General features: G+C 35.7%; 1 protein-coding gene across 3 annotated transcripts in view; it reads right to left on the bottom strand.

Moving 5' to 3' along the window:
* CCDC102B (coiled-coil domain containing 102B) overlaps nt 1-25,625 on the bottom strand; it is a 189,537-nt gene that overhangs the window by 141,199 nt on the left and 22,713 nt on the right. For all 3 annotated transcript variants that reach the window (XM_044242831.1, XM_044242830.1, XM_044242832.1), the window contains one exon: nt 21,246-21,351. The gene's annotated coding sequence lies outside the window, so the exon portion shown is untranslated. The remainder of the gene's footprint in view (nt 1-21,245; nt 21,352-25,625) is intronic.

The following is a 25,625-nucleotide window of genomic DNA, read 5'->3' on the forward strand; positions in this document are numbered from 1 at the left end:
TTCTCATGATCTCTCTGAGGCTTCTCCTGATTCCCACAGGAAGTTAATGTTACAATCAATGGCAATATTCATGTACTTATTTACTTGTTTCCTCAGAGAACTATAAATTTTAAGCATATAATATTGTATTTGTCTTTTAATTTTTGGCAGATAAGCAAATAAATGGATAAGTGAATGAAGGTACAAATGCATAAATGATGGGTGAATGGGTGTTCTGGAAAAGCAATGAAGTAAACAAAAATCTGAAAGATACACTTCTAAAACAATACGTATATGGTGATTTTTAAATTTCTCCTATTATTAGGTTTTTTTCTTACTTTCACATGCTGAAAGAATTAATAGTGGCAACATCACGCATATCCGCCTCTCACTGACAAAGTAGGGTAGAAAAATACTGGAAAGTAAGACAAACAAAATATCTTCTGTGGACCTTAGTCACTACTTAAATTCAGCTGTACTGTTAAATCTTAATTGCTACAATTTTAATGGCTTTAAAAATATTTGTAGAATTATTCAAAAGCATCGTTAACTGTCAAAGTAACTGGAAATGTCTTGCAAGGAAGCAGTTTGGTTCTGAAGTTGTGATTTTGTTCTGGCATCAACACTTAGGCTCTGACAAAACCAACTAGACTTTCTACTTAAGTTTATAATAAGTATATGAAAAATTCATCTTTGTGAGACTGTGAAATTATAATGAATTTATCTTTGCAACTGACATTTCAGGAACTCTCCTTGGGAATACCTACTTATGAGAAAATGGCCCAGAGACAAATACTTTCTTCTTAAATAAGGAAATATATATATGTATATATATGACATAATAAGGATTAAGAATTAGTCACTAGATTTTGATCAGGCTCATAGCAGAAGTAAATGGTTAACTGTTCTTTCCTTGGTTAATAAAGGTTTGTGATTTACATCATGTTTTGGAGGGATTTCTCAAGCTCAGCACTATTGACATTTGGATCCAAAAACCTTTCCAGACATTGCCAAACGTTCCCTGAGGGGCAAAACTGCTATCAAGTTGAGTTCCACTGTTCAGAGTGCGGCAGTAGTGAAAGGAGAGGCTAAGACACAGCTCAGCTCTGCTAGTAACCAGCTGTCGGCTGTGGCCTTGGGGAAAGGGACCCCACCTCCCAAGCCGTGTCTTCCCCATATACAATTGTCAGGAAATTAGAATAGATAACCTCAAAGGCTTATCTTACTAAAACTTGAGTGCCTTAATATCTACCCCATCACCACCCTCCCCACGCCTGCGCAAGCGCACACGCGCACACACACACACACACACACACTCTACCCACACCCGTCAAACACAGTAACTCAAGCAGTCTGTATGCATTACGGTATCAAATGCTAAGAGGTGAAAACAAAAATGTTACAACCCATGTATAACATAGGAAACCCATCTCTAACTTGGTTTTACAAAATTATCATTAATGCTTCTTAGTTAATTCAGCTTAGGGAACACTATGTACAAAGAAACAAAAATTCTTCTCCTTAATACATCTAAATTGCTAAGGCCAAACATCTTGTATTTTCCTCAAAAGAATACAACTAAACATTTACTGTATTAATGGAAAGTACTTTTTCTACTCAGGAACTACGTTAAATTATAATTGAACTTGTTGACCAAATGGAGGAAAGATGATCCACAAAGAGAAAAATTAATTTTACAAAACTGATTTAGAAAATCTATTTAATTTCTGAATCCTTAAACTATAATCATTGGATAACCTTGCTAAATCATCTCATTCAAGACAGAACTAATCCTCCTCAATGCATAATTGTTCTGATTAATGTTAATAAATATTCTGGGAAGCAGTAAACTATGATTTGCTAATAGTTTATGAAATCATTTTCTCCACATAACATGAGTTTCCTTTATTTCCAAAATTCATTGTTTTGGCTAATCTGTCCTTTTGAATTCTTGTAAAAAAAGAATTACCTACACTCTGAAAGGAAAAAAATAAGTTATTTCCTTATATTATAAGGGATTTCCATTTTTTGGTAATATATTCCAGCTATGATCAAAATGCAATTAAAAAAATACCAAAACAGTAATGCTTCCTAGCACAATCTACTGTTTTAAAGAAACTGTGAGTCACATCTTAAGAAATATGGGTTTGTTCTCAACCCCAGTATGTTGCCTATGTTAGACCCTGTACTTAATGTCACTGAAGGAAAATCTGGGAAATAAAAACATATATATGTGTAGAAAATTATCATTTATCTTGTTATAAGGATCTCTATAAGTGGTAAAACATTCTAATAAAAACATCAAATCTCTTATAATTATGAAGCATCAATTTTTAAAGTACTATATTCAATTAACCTCAATCTTTTTGTAACATGCATTATTATCACACTATTAATCAGGCTTGAAATCTCTTAATAAATATTTAAAACGGACTATATCAGAGATAAACCAAAGCTATTAAAAAATGAAAGAAATCCTATGAGATAGTAGAAAACAACACAATGCTCAAAGCACCATTAGTGGGGTGCCTGGGTGGCTCAGTGGGTTAAAGCCTCTGCCTTCGGCTCAGGTCATGATCCCAGGGTCCTGGGATTAAGCACCCCCCTTCCCCATCATGAGCAGGGAGCCTGTAGGTGGGGGCAGGGGTGGGGGTGGCTCGTGCCTGCCTCTCTGTCTACCTGTGATCTCTGTCAAATAAACAGATAAAATCTTAAAAAAAAAAAAGCACCATTAGTATAGTTATAAAATTTCTTTTCAAGAAAGAGCAAAACATGATGCACAGTCTTGAGTATCATTTTTTTTCCAGTTATTTATTTTCAGAAAAACATTATTCATTATTTTTTCACCACACCCAGTGTTCCATGCAAGCCGTGCCCTCTATAATACCCACCACCTGGTACCCCAACCTCCCACCCCCCCGCCACTTCAAACCCCTCAGATTGTTGAGTATCATTTTTTAAGCCTGAGATGAGATACTTAACAAAACTCATTTATGGTATCAGAAGATTTTAATATAATGGACTCCAAATACATGTTTTCCTTGCCTCACATGCTGTATCCCACTAACATGACAAAAATGTAGCTGTTGTTGTTGAATTAAAAATAAACCCATAACAGTACTGAAATTAAGAGAAAGAGGGCTTACATCAGACAAGACATTTCTGGAAATTTCTAAACATCAAAAGCATATTGGATTTGATGACAGCAAAACAATGTGGGGGAAACTACAAAATACAACATCCAAAAGAGAAAGCTGCCACAAAGTAAAAGTCAATCTTGCCAGAGTGTCTGGAGGAATCCAAGAGCAGCATAAACCCAAACTTATGGGATATTTATCACCAAGATCATCCCTGCGCTACCTGCCTGACCACAGGCCGCTGGGGCCTGGTTTCTCCTTCTCACACACAAAACAGCTGCTTAAGGACAGAAAAATGCCAGGAGAAATGTCTTAATTTTTTTTAAGTATAATTAACATACAGTGTTACAGTAGTTTCAGGTATATAATATAATGATTCAACAATTCTAGACATTGTCAGTGCTCATGGCAGTCAACGGGTAAAAGTACTCTTAATCCCTTTTACCTGTTTCCCCCATCTCCCACCCTGTAGCCTCTGGCAACCATCTGTGTGTTCTCCATAGCTAAGAGTCAGTTTTTGTTTGTCTGTTTCTCTCATTGTTTTCCTTTGTTTGTTTTTTTTGGTTTCTTAAATTCCACCTGTGAGTGAAATCATATGTTACTGGTCTGTCTCTGACTGACTTCATTCACTGAGCATCGTTCCTTCTAGGTCCATCCATTTGAAGAAATGCTATTAAATAAAGTCGATCGTCTCCCTGAGGAGGGTTCCAAGCATGAGCACCCAGGATAGGGAGAGAAGAACAAGTTTCAGGAAAATTCAAGACTGCAAAAGCCACTGAAGAATAAAGAAAAGAGACCCCACTGCTAGTGAAACATACTAAAGAAATCCACTGAAAAATGAAATACATTTTTTAAAAAATTGTGGATGTCTAGAGTTTGCTCACCTGCTCTCCACCCACACACCATAGTGGGAAATCCTTTCTAGAAACAGGCTTCATCTCCTTCACAAGTTCCCCATCAAGGGTCCTTTCAGAGAGCGGTCTGCTGGGTAAACAAATGTACCCACTTCACCAACCTGCCCTGAGCATCTGTCACTTCATCTGCAAAACTGGCCAATATGTTGTTATAAGGATTATTCTAAACTTGCAAAATAATATCCAGAGTCTGGCAGATTGTAAGCACTTAAAAAAAAATGTAATAATAATAATAGTAACAATAATAATAACATAAGATTCAATTATGCAATATGAAAAAAATGAATGATATTCTTTTTATTCTAAACACTTAAAAAGAGTAAATGTCCCTAAGGATTTTATTGAATTCTGGTTAAATTGATACTGATGAATTCAAATCTCTTTTATGTTCAACTATTGAAAGCAAGAGAGTTGAAGTTTTGCAAAAGCAAAAGACATACAAAACATCCTTTTAATTTAGATAATAATAAAATATATATTACGATTAGCTAATTAAATAAAGGCCCTAGTGTTTTCATTATATATCTGCCATTACCCAGGCATGTCTTCTGACTTCAAAATACTACGGGAAAGAAGAAAGAAAAGAAATCGAGGTTCATGTTTTTTAAAAATCTGTTTTTGAAAGGCAGTCTTATTTTGGTATATCCCTATACAATAAGGTCATAAAAATGTGTATGTTGATTTTTTTCATGATTTTAAAATGTCTCAAATCAATAAAAATGAAAACTTTTTTGGTAATGATCCAAAGAAAAAAGTATAATTTCACCTAAATCCTAGATGTATGAAAATAAAAGTATTAAAACTAGGCTTATATTACCTAACATATTTCCCAAATGTGTTTGGTAGTATAACAACAGAACTAAATTTTTTTTTTCTTCAAATAGAAATTGCATTCCTCTTTTGTTATGATGAACACTGCGTATTACACATAAGAGATGAATCACTAAATTCTACCCCTCTAACAAATATTACACTATATGTTAATGAATGAGAATTTAAATAAAACTTTGGAGAAAAAAATTGCATTCTTATTGGATCAAAGTAGTAAAAATTTACCTTTCTCACTAAATGATAGAAATTAACACAAGACAATTATAATAAGGTACCTTCTGTGTTCACGATTTCCTTTATCTGTTGACTGTAGAAACTTTGAAAACTACCTCAAAGACAACTGTCTTATTTATAAGTATCCTATTTATAATATCTCTGAGATCTTAAAACTTGAAACTAATGCATATTACTACTTTAATTAGAATAATCTACATGGACTCAGCAACATATGTTATTATTGAAAGTTTTACAATACCCATAACCCAATGCATTTTTCTTCTATTTATTCCCCAAATCACTGTTCAAGCCAAGCTCAGATGATGTTCTAGGTAATTGGAAAAATAACAAAATAATAATTATATTTTAATATTTTGACAGGGTATAGTCAGAAGTAAATTATTTTCACATTAGCTTTGGGGCGCCTGGGTGGCTTAGTGGGTTGGGCCTCTGCCTTCGGCTCGGGTCATGATCCCAGGTGCTGGGATCGAGTCCCGCATCGGGCTCCCTGCTCAGCCAGGAGCCTCCTTCCTCCTCTCTTTCTGCCTGAGTCTCTGCCTGCTTGTGATCTCTGTCCGTCAAATAAATAAAATCTTAAAAAAAAAAAAAGAAATTTAAAAGGTTTTTAAAGTGATGGAGTTCATTCTTTAAAAAAAAAATATATATATATATATAAATATATATATATATATATATATAACACAGAAGTCATGTATATCAAAAGTGGAACTTTTCCCATTAATTCTTGGAGGAGCACTTGGAAACCTGCCCACTTGGAAACTCTCCTCCCATCTAATTTCCTCCAACAATAGCCCTTGGAGGTCATCCACAAACTCCCCAGACTCTAAGGAGCACTTTGGAAAACAACTAATATAATCGAATCATTATTTTACAGATAAAGAATCTCGATTTCAGCTTGGGAAAAATTACATGTCCAAATTTTTTTCCGTCTACCCACTCATTCTTATTAATTTTATGAGAATTTAAATGTTTTTGTTAAAAAAATAATACTTAAAACATAATAAATACTTCTTTTAAAGAGACCAGAAAATATAAATAAGCACAAATAAGACCACTATCCACAAACCGCAAGAACAAATAAGTAATCTAGTTATGTACCATTCACAACATTGCTAGCTAATAACTACAAATGACAAAAAGATCAGTTATGCTTCTTTTATCATGGTGGGAGATCCAAGATATACTAACCTGAATGTGTTATCCTATATGCTAAAAGTTTACTAATATGGTAGAATTTTTCCTTCACTCCTGGTAGGGCATGCACTTAGCAAAGCCTTCAACATACTAGTCACTTCTCACCCATCTAGTATGAATAGCCTTATGTCTTTGTTCTAACAGTGGCCCAGGTCTTTTTAGACCTTATCATGACAGAGGATGGAAAAGCTAACATAGACCTATGAAAAGATGTATGTCCATTCCAAATGAATGCAAAATGTTTCTGAACCAAAGAACATCAGCAAAAACAGTGGAAGAGGCAACTCTGGAGCTCAGAAATTGAAAACTTGCTAAAACTTTCAGAATCTACCTACTGGAACTCTGCAAGATAAGCACAGGTTTAGAGCAACCAGATACTTTACCAGGAAGAAGTCCTCTGAAACAAAGTAGGAGGTTTTTGTGGCTCAAATCAAGAAATTAATTTTATTCCTTATATTATAATATAACTATATTAAAGGGCGCCTGCGTGGCTCAGTGGTTTAAAGCCTCTGCCTTAGGCTCAGGTCATGATCCCAGGGTCCTGGGATCAAGCCCTGCATCGGGCTCTCTGCTCCATGGGGAGCCTGCTTCCTCCTCTCTCTCTCTGCCTGCCTCTCCACCTACTTGTAATCTCTGACTGTCAAATAAATAAGTAAAATAAATAAAGCTTTTTTAAAAGATTTTATTTATTTATTTGAGAGAGAGACAGTGAGAGAGAGCATGAGCGAGGAGAAGGTCAGAGAGAGAAGCAGACTCCTCGTGGAGCTGGGAGCCCAATGCGGGACTCGATCCCAGGACTCCAGGATCATGACCTGAGCCGAAGGCAGTCGTCCAACCAACTGAGCCACCCAGGCGTCCCATTAAATAAAATAAAATATTAAAAAAAACCAAGTATACTAAAAGAAAAAAAAAAACTAAACCTAAAACTAGCAGAAAGAAGGAACTAAGATTTGAGCAGAGATAAACAATATAGAGAATGAAAAAAAAATACAGAAACGAAGTCTTTTTTTCTTTACAAGATCAACAAATCTGAAGCCTTTAAAAGTAGAAAAATGAGAAGAGAAAAGACAAGAATTGTATTGATAAAATAGAAATGAAAGTAGGGATATTTCTACAAATGTTAGAGAAATAAAGAAGAGATTATAACAGAATACTACAAGCTATTGAATGCCAAAAAAACAGATCACCTAAATGAAATGGACAGATTCCTAGAGATGTAGAAACTACCAAAACTGACTCAGAGTCAACAGAAAATCTCATAGACCTGTAATAAGTAAAGAAAAATGAGTAATCCCAAACATAAAACCCATGACCAGAAGACAGTTTAAATACTGAATTCCAAAATAATTAATTAATTAATTAATTACTACGTACCAATCCTTCTCAAACTCTTCCAAAAACAGAACAGAAGGTAAACACTTCCTAATTCAATGAGGGTAGCATTATCCTGCTACCAAAACCAAAGATGTCACAAGAAAACTACACACCAACATCCCTTTTAAATATGATTGTAAAAACCCTTGCAACATCATAGAAAATAGAATATAATAGCTTTTAATAGGATTATATATCACAAAGGAGTAGGATATATTTCAGGAATGCAAAGGTGTTTCAACATATAAAAATCAATGTAACCAAACACTATAATAGAAGATAGGGAAAAAAACACAGGAGATCATGTCAATACATAAAGAAAAAGCAATTTTCAGAATCTGACAAACTGCTGATAGTCATACTCAGTAAACCAGATGTAGAAAGGAATGTCCTCAACATGATCAAAGGTACATATGAAAAACCCACGGCTAATACAATGCTCAAGTATAAAACACTGAAACCTTTCTCAACTCTCTAATATATCAACAAGAAAGAATGCCCACTTCCACATAACTTTTATATGACATTTTACTGGCGGTCCTAACCAGAGTAATTAGGCAAGAAAAAGATATAAAGGCATCTCAATTAGATACAAACTATCTCTGCTCACAGGTGGAATGACCTCATATGTAGAAAACCCTAAAGATCCCACATAAAATCTGTTGGAGGCCATAAACAAATTCTGCAAAATTGTAGATTACAAGAACAACACAAGGATCAGGTATATTTCAGTACAGTAGCAACAAACAATATGAAAGGATATTTTTTAAAAATTCCATTTACAATACTACCCAAAGGAATAAAATACCTAGTAATAAATTTACACAAGAAAGTGCAAGCGTTGTACACTGAAAACTACAAAACATTACTGAAAGATGAAGAATACATAAATAAATAAAGGCATGCTATTTTCAAAGATTAGAAGACTTAATATTGTTAAATGGCAATAGTTCTCAAAACTCTACTGATTCAATGCAGGGACTATCAGAATCACAATACCCTTTTCTTACGGAAATGAAAAATCCAACTTTAAAATTCATATGTAAATGCAATCTGCCCAAACAGCCAAATAATCTTGAAAAATTAGAACAAATTGGAGTCTGTACACTTTCCAATTTCAAAATTTACTACAAAGCCACTCCTATAAAAACAGTATGGTAGAAGTATAAACTTATAGCTCGATGGAATGGAATTGAGAGTCCAGAAATAAACCTACAGATGTGTGGCTAACTGATTTTGAACAAGATTGCAAAGACAATTAAATGGATTAAAAAATATGATTAAAAGATATGAGGAAGTGGTGAGGCAACATGGAGGCTTAAAGGGGTAGGAGAAGAATAAATGAAACAAGATGGAATTGGGAGGGAGACAAACCATAAGTGACTCTTACTCTCACAAAACAAACTGAGGGTTGCTGGGGGGAGGGGGGTGGTCAGCAGAGGCGGGTGGGGTTATGGACATTGGGGAGGGTATGTGCTTTGGTGAGTGCCGTGAAGTGTGTAAACCTGGCGATTCACAGACCTGTACCCCTGGGGATAAAAATATATTATATGTTTATAAAAAATTTAAAAAAAATGGATTTAAAAAAAAAAAGTCTGTTCAACCAATGGTGCTGGGATAACTGGATTCCACATCACTGAAACTTTACCTCACACACCACACAACACACACATACACACACAAACTTAAAACAGATCAAAGATCTAAATTTGAGAGTTAAAACTATAAAACCTTAGAAGTAAACATAAGGACAAATCTTCATTACCTGGATATTAGCAGTGGTTGCTTTTTTAAAACATTTATTTTATTTATTTATTTTTAGTATTTACTTATTAAAATTTATTTATTTGAGAAAGAGAGAGCAAGAGTGGGAAGGGACAAAAGGAGAGGGAGAAAGAGAATCTTAAGCAGACTCTACGGCCAGTGCGGAGCCCAACACAGGGCTCAATCTCACAACCCTGAGATCATGACCGGAGCTGAAATCAGGAGTCAGACACTTAACCAACTGAGCCACCCAGGTGCTCATTGGCAGTGATTTCTTGAATGTGACATCAAAAGCACAAGCAACAACAACAAAAACAAATAAATAAACTGAACTTAATCAGGATGCATGAAAAGAAACCATAAAGAAAATCAAAAGACAGTATGAGAGAAAATGTGTGCAAATCACGTATGTGACAATGGCCTAGTATCCAGCATATAGAAAGAACCCTTGCAGGTCAACAACAAAAAGATAAACAACCCAATTTATAAATATCCAAAGGACTTGAATATACATATGTTCAAAAGGGATACACAAATGGCTAACAAACAGATGAAAGAGGTTCAGCATCTTAGTCATTAGGAAATGCAAATTGAAGTCATAACGCAATATTTGTTTATACCCGTTAGGATGGCTAAAATAAAAAAGACATATAATAACAAATGTTGACACAAAGGATATGGAAGAAATAGATCCTACCCTATAAAATGGTGCAGCAGCTTTGGAAAATAGTCTGGTAGTTCCTCAAAATGTTAAATGTAGAGTTTCCATGTGACCCAGTGACTGATTCCACTCCTAGCTGCAGATGCAACTGAAAAAAACCTTATACCTACATAAAAACTTGTACTCAAATGCCACAACAGCCAAAATATGGGAGAAAAACCCAACGCCCACTGATGATCAATGTGGTACGTCTCCATACTGGCATATTACTTGGCAGTGAAAAAAAGAATGGAGAACTGATACACAGTGTAACATTGAGGAAATTTGAAAACATTACACTAAGTAAAAGAAGCCAGAAAAAGACAACCTATTCTATGATTCCATTTATATGAAATGTGCAGGATGGGATAATATAGACAGAGAGAAAGTAGATTATTGTTTGTGTACTGCTGAGGTTGAAGGGAAATGGGAAGTGACTGCTAAAGGCTGCAAGGTTCTTGTTTCTTTTCCCTCTTGGGTGATAATAATGTTCTAAAACTGACTGTGATATGGTTGCACAGCTCTGTGAATATACTAAAGCCACCAAAGTATATGCTTTAAATGGGTAAACTACAGGTCCCGTGAACTATACCTCAATAAAGCTGTTTCATAACAAAACAACAGCCTTTGTGAGAGGGAACAAGTTTGCCTGTTATCAGAGCTCCCTTTAATCCTTACAATGTCTGTAGAATTACTAATATAACTCATCTCTGTTGTTCGCTATTTTTTAAACTGCCTTTTCCCCTCCCTCACTGCATGATTTTCTGCTTCTCTACTTAGCAGTCTCCAAACATTTTTGATTATGCAATCATCAGCAAGTTATATTCAGTATGAACTCATTTATAAAAGTACACATATTCATTTATACAATATGTTCATGTACTATTGTGTCACTATGTGATATGTCATCAAAGAGTTATGAAAATTTACAGGGGCACCTGGGTGACTCAGTGGGTTAAATCCTCCACCTTCTGCTCAGGTCATGATCCCAGGGTTCTGGGATCGAGCCCCAGATCCGGCTCTCTGCTTGGCAAGGAGCCTGCTTCCTCCTCTCTCTCCCTGCCTGCCCCTCCGCCTACTTGTGATCCCTGTCAAATAAATAAAATCTTAAAAAAAAAAAAAAAGAACATACACATTTATAAATACAGTTTTAAAATGTAAATAACTTGTTATTATTCTTTATACTTTTAAATTGCGTTATGCAATCCACCCACATAGTATGTAAAAATGGTAGAATTCCCAGCATGCACTGCTAGGTTTCCTGTCATCATACTTCCTTGTAATTCTTTTTGGAAGAGAACTATACTTTTCCTAATTTTCTGCTACATTGCCAGCTCACACACCTATAGAAAGATGCAAACACATGTGTTGCACAAAAATTTCCTGCCGGAGTAAATTTTTGGCATTTGGATTCCTTGTTTACTAGGGGATGAAAGCAAGGGATTTAGGAACATCTGTCAACCTCATAGAAACACACTAGAGAGTGCAAGTCCAGTTCTCTAGGAGGTTGGTATATGTCATTAAAAAGGAACACAAAAAGCATCTTTGTGCTATTATTCAGAACAACCTCTATCAAAATTTAGGATAAGTCAGATGCTGATAATCACTTTTTCACATACCCACCCTATAACTATCTACAATTCTTCAAAAGTCTGGCACAGGTTTTCTCAGTTCTTGTTTTGTTCTGGTGTTTGAATTTTCTCCTTTTTCATCTTTGCAGTGATAAATGTGGAAAGGGTGCATTGAAAGCTATTATGAGAATTATTTTGACCAAAAGTCATAACTATTTCTTTATAGTTGTACTGCTCCAACTCTGTGAATTCCTTCAGAGCAGTTCCCATGCCTTATTCACCTTTTAGCCTCAGTTTTCAGCACACTGGCTTGATAAGTACCAGGTTTACAGAAAACGCTATGATTTGCTCAATCAGTGATACATCAAGAATGTGGATAGGGTTTTTTTGGTAACATAAACCTATCTTAATTGAATGACTTTAAGGAAAGTTTCACAAATCACTGTGCATTGTTCTTTTTTTTCCACTCTTTTTTTCTTTTTCTTTTTCTTTTTTTTAAGAATTTGGCTTGATGATATCCAAAATTCTGTTCATCCCTGATCTGGTCATATCTGGTGAGATAGCAACTAAGATGGTACATCTCGGGGCACCTGGGTGGCTCAGTCACTAAGTATCTGCCTTCGGCTCAGGTCATGATCTCAGGGTCCTGGGATTGAGTACTGCATTGGGCTCTCTGATCAGCTGGAAGCCCACTTCTCCCTCTCCAACTCCCCCTGTTTGTATGCCCTCTCTCACTGTGTCTCTCTCTGTCAAATAAATAAATAAAAATCTTTCAAAATAAAATAAAATGCTACATCTCACACCAAATCATAGCAGCTACCCAACTATGAATATAATATTGTCAGAGATAAAGGAAGGCATTCTTGAAAATCAGATTCCTAAAAAATTGGTAGATAAATCAACATGAACTCATCAAGAGTAAATCTGTTGATGAAAATGAAATGATAAAACTTAGATAAAACCAGATGATGTTTTATTTGGCATATTGATCTAGAAAATCCATTTGCTGGCAAATAATAACTTTGGACCCAGTAACCAGTAACTTTTGTCATCAATTCAAAGAAATATGCTAAGACAGGCATATGGAGAGAGAAAAATGTTGATTATCTCAAGATCCTCAAGTACATCAAAGTGTTATAAAGTTGTGTTTCTACTATTAGATTGTAGGTACAAATACCTTGAGTTACAGCTTTCATTCCCTTACCAGAAAGAGTTACCTCTCTTGTTAAACTTTTGGATCAGCGGTTTAATTGCACCTTCACACAAGCCCTATCATTTCTAGTTTCTAATCTACTAAATCCAACATGCCAGCAAATGTAACTTAGTAACTAGAATTTTCCTTTAGAAAATTAAACATTTCCATTTAATTCATTGCAATGTGCTTGTCAACTTTAAAACTTTATTTTGCCCCTTGATAAATAATTGCAGTAACTGTTTGATGTATTTAGGAAACTGTTCATATTTTTTGGTTGTCTGTTTTACCGTCCAGGCAAGGAAATCTTAAGAGTTATTCTTAAATCTGTTTAACTTGAGACACAGGACATTGAGTCCTTTGGTTTGGACAGTTTATCACTCTATTAACTTTAAAATTCTATACACCATGACACAGTTTTCTCTTTCTGGCAGTATAATGATCTAAATAACCCTTAAAACTCTACCTATGTTAAGATTTTTAAATAGCTGGTATAAAACAGAAATGAAGTTCTGCTGAACTGTAAAGAAACTGAGAAATATTAGGCTAAATATAAAGTGAAATTAAGAAATTAAGGAGGAAGAGTACTAACGTCAACTTTCATTGTAAGGGTATTTTCCTAAATTCAGGAACCTTGCACCTTCTTTCTGAGAACATCTTAAGGCACAGGAGAAGTGAAAGCCTAGAACCAACAGCATAGATCCTCACACTGAACTAGAATGCCAAATACTTATCACCTCACAATAAAAGTAAATGATGAATTAGCCTGCTGTGTGGGAGATAAATGATCAATTAATTTCTGCCTGTCTTGAGCTTGAACAAATGTTAACAGTAGAAATATTCCCAGAAAATATGGAAATATAAGCTGGACCTGCATGAGTTTGCAGGTCAACTTGAAAATAGGAGATTCAGATCACTTCCATGACCTGACTAATCTTGAAATTCTCAGCAAATTTATTTTAAAATGGTTCTGAATTGAAAGTACTCCCAAGACTTCAAAAATTCTCCCAGATAAAATCCCCCTGCAAATGATCTGTACATAAACATATATACACACATACACACAGCACAGCACAACAAATATATGAGTACATGTGACATGATAAGTGAAACCAGGAAGATAAAATAGAATACATTAAAAACTAGGAAGACTTCATGTATCAGAGTTGCACAGACCAAAAGTAAGTAAGTTCAATGTGTGTCAATGTCTTAAAAGTGTAAGAAAAATCAAAAGGCTATGAAAGTTGTCCAAGTAGTTTTTAAACAAAGCAACATTCTAAAATAAAAATTAAATGATTAAAATTTTAAAATTCACTGGAAGTGGCTAACCCGTAGATAGCCAAGTTGAGATGATTAACCAGTAGTCAGACCAAGCTGAAGTGACAAAAAGTGAACTTGAAAATAGAAGCAAAAGAAAAATCTAGAGTACAGTATGGAAATAAAAGACTTGGAGAATATGAAATGGAGATTACAGAATATGAAGGATCAAGTAGAGATTAAAAAAATATACATCTAATCATAGTTCCAGAAACAGAACACAAAAAGGATGGGGGAAAAGAAATAATCATCTATATTACAATAGACTTAGAATATCATCATTTGGGGCACCTGGGTGGCTCAGTGGGTTAAAGCCTCTGCCTTCAGCTCAGGTCATGATTCCAGGGTCCTGGGATCAAGCCCCGTATCAGGCTGTCTGCTCTGCAGGGAGCCTGCTTCCTCTTCTCTCTCTCTGCCTGCCTCTCTGCCTACTTGTGATCTCTGTCTGTCGAATAAATAAATAAAATCTTTAAAAAAAAAGAATATCATCATTTTCTGTATCACTAATTACTAAGGAAGGCAAGATTTAGTCATCAGTGGCTACCAACATCATGTCACACAAGGAGAGCCATCCAGTTACACATGTCTCCTAAAGGAAGTACCCAACACTTCTTGTACAGAAGTGTTTGTTGGACACTTACTGCCAAAATCAAATCAAACCTCAAAATATAGCTTTGGTTTTTAAGAAATACAGGGAAGACAAGGAGATGAAATTCTACAAGTGGTTACATCAATAAATAAATCTGAAGGGAAAAAAAAAAGAACAGGGATTTATAGATTAAGAGATTTAAAATATGTATCAACCAAATGCAAAGTATAGATCATATCTAGATCTAATTATGAAGGAAAATATAAAAGAAGTTCATATATCATAAAATTGGCACTATTTAGCAAAATTAAATATATCTTTTACCAGTTCATGCAACAGCAATACTCTTTGTAGAAATATATACCAAAGACAAACTGGTGAACACACAAAAGGACTCATACCCAACACCATTAATTGCAAGAATAACTGAAAAAGCATAGACTGGAAATAGCACAAATATTTGTTAATATTGGAATGGATGAATTCGTAGCATATTAACACAACAAAATCTGTCCAGTTATAAAAAAGAATGAAGATATTTCTGTTATATGACCATAAAGTGATATCTAGAATATAGTATTAAAAATAATACAATATTAAAAAGAACAGAAGGATAAAAGGCACAGCATAGAGATTACCATCACTGGTACTGTAATAGTTTACGGTGACAGATGGCAGCTATGCCCGCAGCGAGCACAGCACCACAGACAGACTTGCCGAACACACAGATTTGAAGACCTGAAACTAACGCAACATTGTGTGTCAACTATACTTTAAAAAAAGTGTATAGCATGCTACAACTTACCTAGGAAAGACATGACTAGACACACATATATTTAATATATCACATGTACATATATTTAATACATGACACATTAAAAATAAATGAGTAAACCATAAAACTGACAACAACTTGGGGTTATTGGGTGGAGATAACAGAACAGACGTTCAACTTCTTTCAGTGTATTTTGCTTAGTATATTCAACGTTGGGATCATGCAGAATTAAAAAGCAATCAATCTGTTAAACTTCAAAATAAAAGGAAACAAATGAACTTACATGTATATCTAGTTAGTGGCATAACTACACAGTGATTAAATATTTCAAGTTATTAAATCATGATAATTTGACCAAAAACAACAACAACAACAACAACCCTGCAAACAAATTTAAACTATTTTCAGTAATCATTTTCTTGGTGGAGGTGTTGGTATTGTTATTCTGAGACTGCTGTGTGTATACTATGGATAAAGCAAATGAGAAATTACGGGAGCTGTGATATGCTGATGTTATAACTCCTGGTATATATATGTTATATATACATTTGTATAAGTATATATCCTATATAATTATATATAAATTATATATGTAACCATATAAAGGAATATATAAAATATGTACTTTAGAAAACTATACATGGTTTATATGTATATGTAAGATAAACATATGTCTTTATCTTAACTTTGTTGACTGAAAGAGCCTAGGAATAATGACAACAACTTCCCATTCAAAGGAACTAAAAGTAAAAAATGGCACAATGTAAGCATCCATAAAAATAATTTCAGTGTTGCCTTTTGGAGTATGCTAGTAAATTATCTGCCTAATTTCAAATTGTATCTTAGTGCCCTTTTTTATCAGATATTCAAACTAATAATGTTATGGTCATTCCTACTTGGCAAATAATGAGTACCATTTAATGACAAATGAGTACAAATAATGAGTACCATTTAAAGACAAGTTACTCATATTTGCAAAAATGTTTTTTTCTCTTTAAACACAAGCAAAATTACAGTCATGGGCAAAATTCATACCTGAATTAACAGATACAGTATTTGATTAGAATATTTACGGTACTATTTTTGTTTTTATTGTTCAAAGAAGGGAATGGGTGTTTGGAGAAGATAATAGCCAAAATTAAGCGCTAATGTGAAAATCAGTCATGCCATCTTAGTTCTCCACACAAGTATCTTAATACCAGTCAACAACAAACATGTTTATATTTCTGACAACTATCTTTAAAGTGAGAAAAAGCTTCTACATCTCTCAAAATCTTCACCCTTAATGACAGCCAATAAATAATACGGTATACACCAGAAAAATACAGTTTTATTAATGACAATTATATTCAATTTTAAGAAATAAAATTATTTAAGCAAAGCTGCTGAAAAGTAATACTTTTACATGAGTTTTTTGTTAAGATAAATTTATATTAGGATGTATGCAGCATAAGTTTCTAGTCACTTGATTTTTTACAAGTTCCAGGAGATACATTTATATAGAAATAGTATGGACAAAATTGGGATACAGGAAAAAAAGTTTGAAAACTTTTTTTGGTTACATTTTATCTCTCTTTACCACACAGGAAGTGAACTAACTTCTTGGATACTACAGGACATATCAAATTAACCTTCCCTTTCTCCCTGGATCCTCTCCAGTATTACTAGTATTTCACTCAGTCCCATTCTTGTAACTTTTGGAGTGTAAATTGTTTACAGCTGTAGACATCCTCTAACACTGAAAGCAATGACCAGGTTCAAAATTTAAGGGAGAAACTCAATCCAATTCCTTTGTCTTGACCTTTTTTTCTAGTTGTAAACAGATCACTTCCAAAAACAAAAAATTGTATTACTCTGAAAGAAGTTCTTATAGCTAACGACATAGTTTTTGAATGTATGGTGATATTGATTCAGTCCTTTCCTTCACTTTGTTAATTTTTCTTTTAGATTCCACCTTTTATGGTCCATGCCCCAGGAATCAGAACTCTGTAACATTCAATTGTCCTTTTCCACTTACCAAAAAGCTTTAACTCCCTTTTCCAGACTCATACCAGTTTGGTCTCTCTCTTAATTTTTTTTAATGTATTTTGCATCTCTTTTCTATTCCATCTTTCAGAAATTTTCCTTTTAAACTATCAAGCTCTCTGGGAATGTGTACCAGCTAGTTCTCCCAAAGAAAATATTAAACCTACTCTTTTAATTAGTCTATTTAGAATGACCAAGAACTATCTGGCTATACTCCAGTGCTAACATTCCTTCTTTCCTTGGACTAGACAAATTATTTTTAAATCTCAATTTCCAAATAAACATAAAATTATAATATTTTGATTATTTAAACCATTTTTCAAGAGACAGTATATCTCAACAAATAATAAATGACTTGCTAAATAGTTTTGTTTTATTTTACCAAATTAAGAACAAAAAACTACTCAGTTTCTTAGCCATTTAGATTTTGCCCAAGCCTGTAAAGTACAAATCAAAATGGAAAGTTGGCCATAATGCCTATGGAGAGAGCCAAACCAGACAATTCAGGTCAAAAAGTAAAATTTTTACCCGTTGCTTAAATATTAAAAGTTATTCACAGCTGCATATAATTTGTACTTTACAAATTCTAAGAATATGGTGCTGAGTATGGTTTTGTCTTAATTATCTGGTTTGGCTGCTGATCCTGACCAGCTTTTCAGGCATATTTCAAACTTTGCACTTCACTTTGTGCTGGCAACAAAAAAACAGCAAAATAAATCTGTATGAGTGAACAAATCTTCATGCTGTTGAATGATATTAGATTGTGTACAAGGCTCCGGTGAGCTATGATTTTGATAGTCAAGTCAATATGTTCAAATTTGCAGTCAAGAATGCTTAAAACTTTGGCTGAAACCATCGTAGAAGAATTTGGTTCTGCTCATTACATTTTATTGTATTTTGCTCCATCAATCTCTAACCTTGCAAATCGAAACAACTTCATGGTAAAACAGTAATTCTACAACATTATAAAACAGAACAGACCTATGTACCTTAAGGGACTCTGATCCGACATTTAAGAACTAAACATCTTGCGAACTCTTATTTCTTTTCTTTTTTTTTTAAGATTTTATTTATTTATTTGACAGAGAGAGAGAACACAAGTAGGCAGAGCAGTAGGCAGAGAGAGAGAAGGGGAAGCAGGCTCCCTGGTGAGCAGAGAGCCCAATGTGGGGCTCGATCCCAGAACCCTGAGATCATGACCTGAGCCGAAGGCAGAGGCTTAACCAACTGAGCCACCCAGGAACCCCAAGAACTCTTATTTCAAAATGATACATGTGATTACATTTCAGACTAAAAACTCGTATGTGCAGAAATGTAAATTTTCCACTTTCTTATTATTTCAGTTCAATTTCTGGGTGACCTCAGTTTTGACCCCTATTTCCACTGAAGACAGAAGGCTATGATTTTTCCCAATTCAAGGTAATGGTCACTTTCAAGTTGAAAATTTATTCTGTTGGTAGCTATCCAAATTTATTCAAGGCCACATATCTACAGAGACCCAAAGCCCAAACTCCTCTGACAATACCACATTGTTTTGCAAAGAAAGTGCTCCCATCACCCCTGTTTTATGAGCTCGCCCCACATGACACAAGCATTTTTAAAAATATATTCAAGATTTCTCCAAGCCTCCTTCTCCTTTACTTTTTTATATGAGTTAGCTCCCAGGGAGCAAGAGGTAAAGAGGTAGTCATAAAGGGCATGTGACTTGCATTCATTTGGATGGAGAGGCGAACACCTAACCCCTGAACCATCTTTAATCATTGCTGTCTTGTGCACTGGTATACTACATCCATGATGACTTTAAGTGTTCAGAAGTGGCTCCTGTCACAGGTATCATTAGTCCCATCCTGACTTGTCATACATTCTATCTTTTCTAATTCTGACTCAAGGTGTCTTCTAAAGACTTCTTCCCTTTACAAGGTTTGGAACTCATGGCTACTTTGAAGACACCACCTTGGAGTATATCAAATTCTATAAGACTAACTTCAGGCCCATTTGCCAAAACACCATCCCTCAGCAATTAATAATTTCAACAGATATTGTGTTTTGCCTCTTGCAATCTGGAAGGCCAGCCACAAAATCCCCAGTCTGTGAATTCCCCAAATCTATCACTTTCCTACTTTGATTTCTTAACCTATCAGCACTGAATGCCAATTAGGTCCCTCCAGAACCATCCTTTCTAACCTACTGACTAAACTTTTCTTTCATTTGTGGTAAAACAATAAGTATTTTACAGTATCAAATAGTTTTCCTTTGGTAGCATAGAACTATGTTCAGTACTCTGGGCTTGGTTCTTAATTTTTAAAACTTTTTTTTTTTTTTTTTTAAATCACAGAAAATCCTTTTTGCTTTCTAAAAAGCCTGGCTCTTGTGAATCAAAATATATTTGGTCTTCCAAATGTAATTACAACTTTTCATTTGAGAAAAACCTTACAAAGTTACATAGACTTTCTTATAAAAAAATTATCATCCATCCCTTTATAAGGTACACAGAAAGGAACTAATTATGACTAAGTAGTAGGGGAAATATTGGTGTGAAAGGAATTATCAAAGAGCTTCCAGGTTTTTTGGGGCAGAATATGATCTAGTTCAGTTTTTGCAACAGGTTGAATTATTAGCCACAATTCTCCCCTTCTTTAAAGTAGTATTCAACCCTGTTCTGGCCTCCTAGAGGCAGAGTACACTTCTCCAATTTCCTGTATTGGTCTTCACCATGCAACTTACTTTGTCCAATGGAATAAGGGAAGAAGTAGCTAGCATTCTGCCAGTTCTAAGCCTAAGAAGTATGAATTATTTTCTTGAGTTTCTGTTACTGCCATGGAAAGGGCTCTCCCTAGGTAGCTGCTGCAACTGGAGGTTAGATCCCTGAATTACTCCTGTATCTTCCTAAGCCCAGGACCGGGGGGTGGGGGGCATCCAAGCCCAGCCAGACCTGTACCTAGAAGCAGAAACTACAGCACAGCCTAGCCTGGACTGGCTGACCCCCAGCTGATTTTGTGTTGAATGCCACTGAGATATCCTGCCATCTGTTAAAGCAGACAGCTACCATTTGGAAAGGGGAAATATGGGAATTGTTTTCTTGAATAGATTTAAAATTTTTTAAAAAATTGAGGAAATCATGTTTTTTAACATGACTTTTTTTCTCTTTTTTTGGCAAAATAATCAGACAGTTGTTCAAAGGAGTATTCCGAGGAACCACTATACTCAACTGGTCAAGTCTTTCATTAAATGCATTAATGTTCTTTTGAAAATTCCAAGCAAGTTCCCATGGTCTTTGCTTTCAACCTCCTAGTCCAAACTCTCACCTGTTCTTACCTGGACTAATGCAATAGCCTCAAAACCCAGATTCTGACACTTGCTTTTATCACCATCTACCCCTTTCTAGTCTGTTCCTCATGCTAATAGGTTCGGTGCAAATATAACCTTATTGCTCCACAGCTTAAAATACATCAATGCTTTCCCATGTGCTTTAGGAGAAAAACCAAACTGTTCAACGTATTCTCTGGGGCCCAGCATAATCTCTCCCCAGTCTACTTCTTCAGCCTCAACTCTTGATCTTAGCCATGTTCCACACACTGCAGACACAACAGCTCCTGTCAGTTCCTGAACAGAACTTGCCTCTTCTTGACTCACAGGCTTCACTTACCATTAGCCACAGTCTTCTTGCCTATTGACAGTGAGTTCCTCGATGCCATCCTTGGTGTCCACATTCCAATGCTAACTCCTTAGTTTGGGTTTCTAGTGAAAAGAGTCTGAGACAAAAGTTTGGGGACAGGTTGTCTGGGGATAATTCTAGGAGCAAGCATAGGGGCACAGTGGTGGGGGGGGGATAGGAGGTACTATGGACTAAATTCATCCCTCAAAAAATCATATGTGGAAGCCCTAACCCCCAGTGTAATAACATTTGGAAGTGGAGGTAATTGGATTTAGATGATATCATGAAGGTGGGACCCTTATGATGGGATTAGTACCCTTATAAGAAAGACACCAGGAACTTGTTTCCTCACTCTCTCTAACCTGTAAGGACATGGCAAGAAAGCGGCCATCTGCAAGCCACAATGAGGGTCCTCACTGGGAAACTGAATCAGCCTGCACCTTTATTTATGCACTTTCCAGCCTCTAAGAACTGTGAAAACTAAGTGCTTGCCTACGTTACTACTGAGCTGACTTACACAGGGTGCCATCAAATTTTTAATTATTGAAAATCTGGTAGGTTTTTAATATGAATATATTTATCAGTATTCTTTTTTTGATAGGAGGTTTTATTTTTCTGTTTTTAAAAAAAATTTTAATGATTTATTTATCTGAGAGAGAGAGAGAAAGAGAAAGCATAAGCGGGAAGAGGGGAAGAAGGAAAGAATCCCAAGCCGATTCCCTGTGCAGCTCAGCACAGAGCCGGATGCAGGGTGATCCCATGATCCTGAGATCATGACCTGAGCCAAAATCAAGAGTCAGACACTTAACTGACTAAGCCACTCAGGTGCCCCTTGATTAGAGATTTTCATGCCTTATTTAAGAAATCCTACCTTGTGGTGCAGATACCTTATCTACCTACTAAAAGTTTCTTAGCCTGGCCTTTTTTTTTTTTTTTTAATGAATGCCAGTAATCTACCTGGAATTTTTTTTTTTTTAAGCTGAGATAAGAGCCCAATTTCGTTTTTTCCCCTTAGTGAGTATTGAACTCACTCTAGTACCAAACCCAACAAATTCATTTATATACTGCCTTACAGCAATCTAGTTATAATGTAAGTCTCTCCAGGTTGTTCTCTTGTTTAAAAACCTTCAGTGGTTCTCCATTATTTATCAAGTAAAGTCCAAGCTCCTCGACACCTCACATAAAATTGATCTTAGTGACAGCCACCACCCTATTCTTCCAATAACTTGTACTCTAAGCACACTTAATTACTTAATATCCCAAATGGAACACATATTCTTTTCTCAGGGAACTTATTGACTCATTTTCATTTCTAACATATAGTTTGTCTTGTGTATGATATTCTCTGTGTGACATTAACACACATCAAACTTTGTACACCTTTGCCTTGGATTGTTCTTTCCCCAATCTGTTGGGTTATGGACGTTGGGGAGGGTATATGATATGGTGAGTGCTGTGAAATGTGTAAGCCTGATCGATTCACAGACCTGTATCCCTGGGGCAAATAATACATTATATGTTAATAATAATAATTAATTAATTTTTTTAAAAAAGGTCTGAAGGTGAAAAAATATATACTAGGTTAAAGATGCTTGCATATCTTTTATTGTAATTAGTTTCTCTTTACAAAAATGTATTTTGTGAAAATAAATTTGAGTTCATTTAACATTAATTTGCTCATTTTGTTGAAAATTTTAGATGACTGTAAACAACTATTACTATTACCTTACTCCTTGTAAATCTTATGCAAAGATTAGAAGGACCTTTTCAAAGCCTTACTATAATCTTTTAATACGTTAATACAACATTGTGAATGTATCCAATGTCACTGAATTGTACATTTGAAAATGGTTAAAATGGTGAACTTAATGACATGCGTATTTTCCCATGATAAAAAAATTACATTCTGTTTCTTGGGTGATGGATTACTCTTTTTAATTCTTCTGTAAATACTGCTATAATGGTTTAATAATTCTCTCTTCTCACTTCTTCTAGAAGTTTAAGCACTTCCTACTTCCTTGATTTTCCTTCAGGTTTTTTAATACTTAGGACTATGTGTATGTGGTTCTGAGTTCACTAGTGTTTTTTTCAATTGTGTCTAATCTGCTATCTGATCTGTTCACTGAGTTTTTATCACAATAGGTGCTTGATTTTTATTTTTAAAGTTCTATTTGAATGTTCTTCTTTAAACTTATCTGTACAAATCCCTCACTAAGTACAGTTTTAAATGCATCCTTTATTACTTTAAATACTCTACATGCATTTTTCTTGTATTATGTATATGACAGTTCCAACACCTAGAGTTCTCTTGTAATTAAATTTGTATTTCTTGTTACTGTTTAATGCATGACTTACGCCATTGATTTCTCTGCCTAGCTCCTGTTAACTGTCGTGGCCCTCATCAAGGACGCACTTAGTGGAAACAAAACCTTGGAGGTATGTGTGTATGTGTGTGTACACATGTGGATGTGTGTGTTTCCAGCACACAGTAGCCAAAAACAACAAAAAAGGAATTTTATTAGTAAGGAAGAAGATAATTGTCTCTGCCACAACGTTCCTGAAAAACTCCACACTACTTAAGGTTTCTAAATACCTACAGATGTTCTTCAACCACCTGGAGTATAATTCTCCACATGCTTCATATGGGTAAGTCCCACTTCAACCACCCAGGTCCATCACAGGCGTACCCTCCAGAAAGCCTTTCCTGGTGCTCCATCCACTCCTCCAAAGTACCGTTGAGCACCTCATACCTACTTTTATAAAAAACCTTGTTTTTTTAAAAAAAGATTTATTTCCTTGAATAATTTTGGTTTTTTGTATTCTAACTCCCTCACTAAACCATAAAATCCCTGAACACATATACTGTCTTTTTCTTCTGATTCATGGCCCTATCTCATGTTAGGTACTAATAAATGTTCACTAAGTAAAAGACTGAATACAGTGAAAATCTGGAAAGCTGAAAATGAATTTTTCTACTGGTATCTTTGATAATCATGTTAGGTATCTCCCCCTCTCCCTTCCCCTTTCTCCATTCTACCTGCTCTGTGCCCCAGGAAACTGAAATTTATGGGCTACATCAAACTCACTTGCTCTCTGGCTTGCTGTTGGGGTCATTCAATGACAAACATGGGCTGAAGCTGGGAAGCCAGACCCCACTTTGTCCCCAGTTTCCACCGTCGGAGTTACCCCGTGCTGGCTATATGACCTTCCACCAATGACCACAGCACCTTTCATGAAGCTAAGCTATTTTTCTTTAGTTTCTGTGTAAGCCCTCCCTTTCCTCCATCCAAACCATGACTGGGAATGCCACTCCACTGCAGCCCACTCCAGAATCTCACATTATCTCTTCTTTGGGACATTATACTGATAGGTCCCCCAATAATGGGTCCGTGATCAAAGGAGCAAGACTGATACAAAACGAAGGTCAAGCAAAGCTTTATTTAGCACCAAGCGTCGAGAATCAAACCAACTGGTCAGGGCCATCTCTTACAAAGAGGCGACCCCTCCCAGCCTAACTTTTATAGAGCAAAGGCCATGTGGTTGAGCCTGGCCACACACACGTGTCCAATGAGATCGTAACACACAGAGAAAGCTGCACAGTCATGCTAGGTCACACACGGGTGGCCAACTGAATTTCAATTTACCCTAGTAGATATCTGAACTAGCCTATCACCTTGGTCAGAATTGGTGCCCAAAAGGCAGAGCCCACTCTCCTTGGTAGCTAGGGCTAGTGCGCCCCACTGATTGGATGTCTCCACCTGGTCTGACCCGCCCTTGTATCTGGGCTTTGCTACCTGGGACTGGTTTCCCGGATTTGCTTTTAAGTAAGTTCCTCTGGGAGGGGCAGGGTCAATCTAAGTTTACTGCATAAACAACAAAATGGCTCCCTCTGGCTAAGTAGGCCCTTACAATACCTTGCCAAAACCTTTGCAACATTCCCTTTAAACTCTTCAAATTGCCCAATTTGAAGACTGCTGGCACTTGACCGATAACAATAATTTCACACTGCAAAACTGACTGTGGGGGGTGGCGGGGATCTAGCATAGCTTATGAGACAACACAATCCAAGAATAATTTTTAAAATGTAGTAAATAAAATTTAAATAAAATGTTCAAAACAACAAGGACATAATGCTAAGTGACAAAAGCCTGTCACAGGAGGACAAGTACTGCAGGATCCTACTTAAATGAGGTATCAAAAATAGTCAAACTCAGGGGCGCCTGGGTGGCTCAGCGGTATAAGCCTCTGCCTTCGGCTCAGGTCATGATCCCAGAGTCCTGGGATCGAGCCCCGCATCGGGCTCTCTGCTCAGCCGTGAGCCTGCTTCCTTCTCTCTCTCTGCCTGCCTCTCTGCCTACTTGTGATCTCTGT

This window comes from Neovison vison, chromosome 3 (genome assembly GCF_020171115.1).
Source record: "Neovison vison isolate M4711 chromosome 3, ASM_NN_V1, whole genome shotgun sequence".
Lineage (NCBI taxonomy): Eukaryota > Metazoa > Chordata > Mammalia > Carnivora > Mustelidae > Neogale > Neogale vison.